Raw genomic sequence first — 5,772 nt, forward strand, 5'->3', positions numbered from 1 at the left:
ACATTGATTTTGTATCCTGAGACTTTGCTGAACTTGCTTATCAGTTTCAGGAGGTTTGGGGCTGAGACGATGGGGTCTTCTAGATATACAATCATGTCGTCTGCAAATAGAGACAGTTTGACTTCCTCCTTTCCTCCGAGCCTTCTATCCCCACACTGTTCCCCGTGGGGTAACCTCGTGCACCTGGCTGCTTATGCTGAAACCTTGGGGTTCTCCTTGACTCCTGTCCCTTCCCATGCCCTGTGTCTCGAACCACGGAGAATCCTGTTAGCTCTGCTTTTCCACAAGATTCCAAATACAGCAACTCCTCACCTTCTCAGCCACCTCTCTGTAGACCTGAGCCACTGTCATCTCTCTACAGACAGTTACGGTGGTCATCAGCCCCTGCTCTCTACACTTCCATTCTCGACCCTACAGCCCGTTACCTCTAGAGAACAGCTAGAGTGATCCTGAAGGGATCTGCTCATCCCATTTCCATGCCTCGGTTCTGCAGCGGTGACTTGCTTTCTGTATCATACCTGAGGTTTTTACTGTGGCTCTAAGCTGCTGCATCTTCCCCCTTCTGCCTGTGCCCAAGCTTATTTTGAAGCATTCTCCTCTGGTCCGCTCTGATCTAGCCACACTGTCCTCCTCACCTGCCAAGCGAGCTCCTGCCGCAGGGCCTTTGCACTTGCTGGTCCCGTTTCCTCTGATGGTAATGTTTCCCCACATATCCTCATGCTTTACTCTCTTGCTTCTTCATGTTTCATTTTCAAATCTCTCCAGGATGGACAGGCTTTCCTTGATCATCCCTTAAACAGGAGCTCCTTAACACCTCAGCATGGTTCCCTCCTGCTGCTTCTCTGTTTTCTTCATAAGACTGATTTCCAAGAACAAATAGAAAAAGTAACACATTCGTTATGATAGGTAACAAAAAATGACTAGAAACAACCTCGTGTTTGTCTCTGAGTTGGTTAAGTTAAACATCATAGATGTATACCATTTAAAACAGTCTAGCTGTTTTGTTTTGTTTTTTAATTATGTTTTTCTAGGACTGTCACTTAGTTATGTTAAGTGGACCAAGTTAGATTTAGACTGTTATGTAAAATATGCTCATCTGTGTAAAAATGTGTATATAAATGTGAACATGCCCTGAACATCTATATAGAATAAAGCCTGAATATGTACTACATATTTCTGTAAGAATAAGAAAAAAGCTGAAAATAATGGTTTCCCCAGTGAGGTTAGGCTGAAGGTACGAATGAGAGATTTGTTTAACTGCATGTTCTTTAATTCTTTTAAATACATGCACTTGTTGAATTTGTTTTCAGTAAAAGTTGTTTAACACTTAGGTATTACATATTTTAGGTAAGAATGGGAATATATAAGTTAATCCGAATATTTGTTTAAAAAGAAACTGCCATTCTTGGGCTAGTTCACATAAATACATGTTTGGTTTTCTGGATGAATTTTATAAGAAAAAAATGTTGTTACATCAAAACTAAAAGTGATGAATTTGTTTCCATTGTCTAAATTATGCCAAATATTTTTGATCCAAGACTAAAGCCTTGAATGGATGGCTGAATAAAAAGCAACCCTCAAAACAAGCAGTTTGAAATCAGAGACCTAATAAAAACTAATATGGCTAATGGATGACTATTTCTGTATCAGGATAGTCCACAATGGCTCAGATTCCACAACAAAGTCCAGAAACTGGAATGAGCCTTTGAGGGAACCTACGCCTACTCTTTATATAAACTGGTTATAATCCCATGGTTACATAATTCATGTTTACTTTTAAATTCACTAAATTTTGACATGCAGCATCACCAAAAAAAAAAAAAAAAAAAGAAAGAAACTTACTTTATTTGTGTCACTTGTCTTATTTTTAAATTCGATAATGTAGCCATTAGTCTTTCTGTGTTTTTTTCTACTTGATAGAACCTAGGAGGTGCCCTACCTCTTTCTACAAACTCGCCTCTTACCCTCTCCTCTGAGCTCATTCAATCAAACTCTTGAGCTTGAGATCTTCAGGCCATAGTGCTTGCTCTGTCTTCTGCTGAAAAGCTTGCCCTCACCGCCAGGCATCACCTTGTCACCTTGTCAGAATGGCCTTCCACGACCAGAGAAGATCACTCTCTATTCTCTGTTACAGCTACCTCTTTGTTTTTTCCTAGCAACTAACTTTAGTTCTAGGGGTTTTGTCTGTTGCATTGTTCATTGTCCATCTCTCTTATTAAAATATGAGCTTGATGAAAGCAGAATATGATCATTCTTATCCTTTTGAAGGTCTTTATCTCTAGGACCTCCTGACATATACAGTAGATGTCAAAATATATAAATATTTTCCTGTTGAAAATAGATTGGGATTGGGATTTTTTTTGAAAGCCAGCTCTACGCCTTGCCATGTCTCTCCCTGACAGTATGTAACTGAACAGAGAACTGCACTCACAGCACCTACGCCCATAAGCTCCTTTATGGAGCAAGAGCTTATGAAGCCTGGCAGGTACCAGTCACGCATTAGTAAAGTGTCTGCCAGTGCCCCTCCTTGTTCTCAGCTCTGCCCTATTGTAGAGCTGATCATGGCCCCTACAATTTTATAGCCCCCCATTCCCCCCAAAAAATTAGGAAACTTGATGGCATTGATGTGTTTTTAGGAAGTTTACTGTTTTTTTGTTTGTTTGTTTGTTTACAAATCATCCCTGAAAACATAATGCATTTTTGCACAGAAGATAGATAATGTAGGTACTGTAACTATTTCCAGGGGGCAAGAAAGGAAAACATTTGTTCTTCTCCTGAAGAAGAGCCCTGTGGGAACAAAGATGCAGAGAAAAGGTGACCACTTATAACAGTATTAGACTAGAATATATGCTTAGTCTCACGAAGCTGACCAACTGTGGATGCTCCTGCCCCACCACCCCCTATCCACCTTATATCTTCTCTATTACCTGTAACAAGAGGAGCAATAAGAGATTTTCATAGTAGCCATTTGATTCCTATTAAGTGTAGGAAGGAAAGTCAGCATGGCATAAAATGAATGACCACTTGAGTCTGATCAAAGCAGTTTCTCTGCTAAGATATTAAAGACTTGTTGAAGATGTCAGTCTCATCATTTTGAAGCTCATGTAGCTTCCTTAATTAGATGGACGATGGCTAGGTCCAGGTATCACGTAGCTTGGGCCTGGATCAAAGATCTCTGTGACAACTTCACAGTGGGTAGGCTCCTCTGACTGGTTTTGAGCCCTGATGAGCCTATTGGAGATGGCTACATGGTTGTCACAGAGTCACTGAGGTGTTGGTGGTGGCTGACATGGAAGAAGTTACATAGGGCCACATGGCCTTGAAGGAGGTTCTTCACAAGTTCAAATCATGACAGTGGGTCATTTTTTTGAGACTGCTACATTAATGTCAGGCTTTGACTCTGTAATGCCATGCAACCCCAGGTAGAAATATTTGAATGCCTGAGACCGTGAGGTTACGGCTCTCCAAACCATGCTTTCGTAATATGACCATTCAGTGTGGCCTTCTTGGGAAACTCTACATCTAAAATATTTGACAGTTATTTAATTAGTTAATTATTGTAACTGGTTATATTATATAATAGCATTGTCTTGTCTCCATAGTTTCTTCCTATCCAGTGTCAAAGCAACAGAAAGATTTACTGTATTCATTCTTTGGGAAATATAATCCTTTTGCATTTTGTGTGCAAGAAACAGATGATCCTTAAGTCAAATGGATTTGTTTATAAACAGGTCAACGTTGAAAATAGCTTTATGAGGGAGTAGAGTAATGCTTTGGGTTGAAGCCTGCTTAGCATTAGTATAATAGCATGTACGTTTGGAAAGACAAAGTTATGTAAGTTTTTACTTCTTTACTTCTGATACAGCAATTTACTCATTACCATAGAATACACTTTGCTATTTAACATTGGCTTGATTTTTATTCATTTATTCATTCATTAAACAAATGCACACTCATTCATTCATTGAACAAATGCATTTTGCTAAACAATGCATTTGCTTTATTTGCGTTAAAACAAATATGAGAATAAGGTGAGTGACACAAATGTTTGGGTTTCACAGTGCATATAAAGTTTATCCTTATACTATGTGGTAGTATAGTATTGTGCAATTGCATTATATCTAAAAAAGTACATACTATAACTTAAAAATACCTTACTGCTAAAAACAATTGGGATAAGAAAAAACTGAAAATATTAGAAATACAAGCAAGTTAAAAATATAAATATGTACTTAGAATGAGACAGGAAATTGAATTATTAATTTTTAAAAGATGACATCACAAAATCTGGAAGTACAATATTGCTAATAATTAACTGTCTCACATACTTTGTCTGTACTTTTTGGTTTATAGCTTTAAATTGTTTCTTTATGTGACAGCTATATGCCACTATCACTTTCTGTATAGACAACAGAAATATAATTATTTTTATGGCAGTTTTGACAGAACTTTTTAGATATTGATGGCTGTAATACAGAACGTATACAACTTTACATAGAGACTTTCATGGTATACATAACTTACAAACCCAAGTATTCTGGCTAATTATATTTTCCATGATTCCCATACAAAATAAAACACATAGGGAACATTTATAATTATATATGCCCAATTCAATATATTTTTGACAGTAGAACATTTGTTTTTGATTAGGTATCAATGACAGTTGAATTCGACATTGTGAAATTTTGCGTATCTGATGATTATGAAATGAACTTTTTACTAGCTTCTGTCTTTTCTACTACCCATGTATTTCTGGTGCTGGCCATTATAGGTCATGTTTACATTGCATCATGTCATTTTGTCTTGTTCCTTCATGTCACCATGCTTGGTGAATTAGAGCTATGGGTGGAAGGAGTATTCCTAGAAGACATTCCTACACCAGGAGAGCTAGCAATAATGTACCTCTACATGAAAGTGCTGCAAACCATACAAACATATTCTGCATTCAAAGTATGTGAATCACTAAGTCAGTTTCTTCTTAGATGTCAAAAATGCATGTAAATCCTCCAAAGCTAACATAAGAGGAAGTCAGAGTACAAAAAGATAGGGTTTAGCTAGTTGCAATTAAAACATCTTTTAAAATTTGTATAAAATTGTATAACTATTGTCATGCATTACTGGGGCCTCTCCTGGGGACTTCAAAGGCCTAGGGCCTACGCAAGTGAAGAATTAAAATTTTAACTTCATTTCCCTGGACTTACTGTTTGTTTTGTTCCAGGAAGGAATAAGAAGAATTATAGATTGGAGATTGTCATTCCTCTTTTGTCTTTATCTTTCAACCTGTTTTAATTTTTGATTAGAAAACTGAATGTACTCAGCATATCTAAATTTCCCTTTCCATGCAGGATTCTTTATAACAGATGTGTCCATTATCATATGTTTGCATGGCAAGTCTTCCTATTATAATTATGTGTAGAAAATTGCTCATCCCCTTCACTGTTTCTTTCTTACGTATTTTAATGAGTTGGAGACTGGAGTTTTCTATTTCATCTGACTCATTAAAGGGGGTGTGGGGATGACATGCAATAAGCCACTATACCATTCAGCAGAAGATCCAAATTGTAATCCCTGCTCAGCTTCTAATTTGCTGTGTGACTTGAAAGGGAGCTACTTCCTCCTGGTCTTGAGTTTCATAGCTGGCCAATTTTGTGGAACAAAATTAGTAGTTGCAAGGAGCAGAGGATTCTGCAGAGATGCTGTAAGGGTAGCCAGACCCTGCTTTAAGCAGAGGAACTCTGTTTTTCTTTTTCTTTTTTTTTTTTTTTTTTT

General features: G+C 37.5%; 1 protein-coding gene across 5 annotated transcripts in view; it reads left to right on the forward strand.

The window, feature by feature from the left end:
* Positions 1 to 5,772, forward strand: part of SGCD (sarcoglycan delta) — a 640,365-nt gene that overhangs the window by 223,356 nt on the left and 411,237 nt on the right. The gene's annotated exons all lie outside the window — the stretch shown is intronic.

Source organism: Cebus imitator, unplaced genomic scaffold, assembly GCF_001604975.1.
Source record: "Cebus imitator isolate Cc_AM_T3 unplaced genomic scaffold, Cebus_imitator-1.0 Scaffold519, whole genome shotgun sequence".
Classification (NCBI taxonomy): Eukaryota; Metazoa; Chordata; class Mammalia; order Primates; family Cebidae; genus Cebus; species Cebus imitator.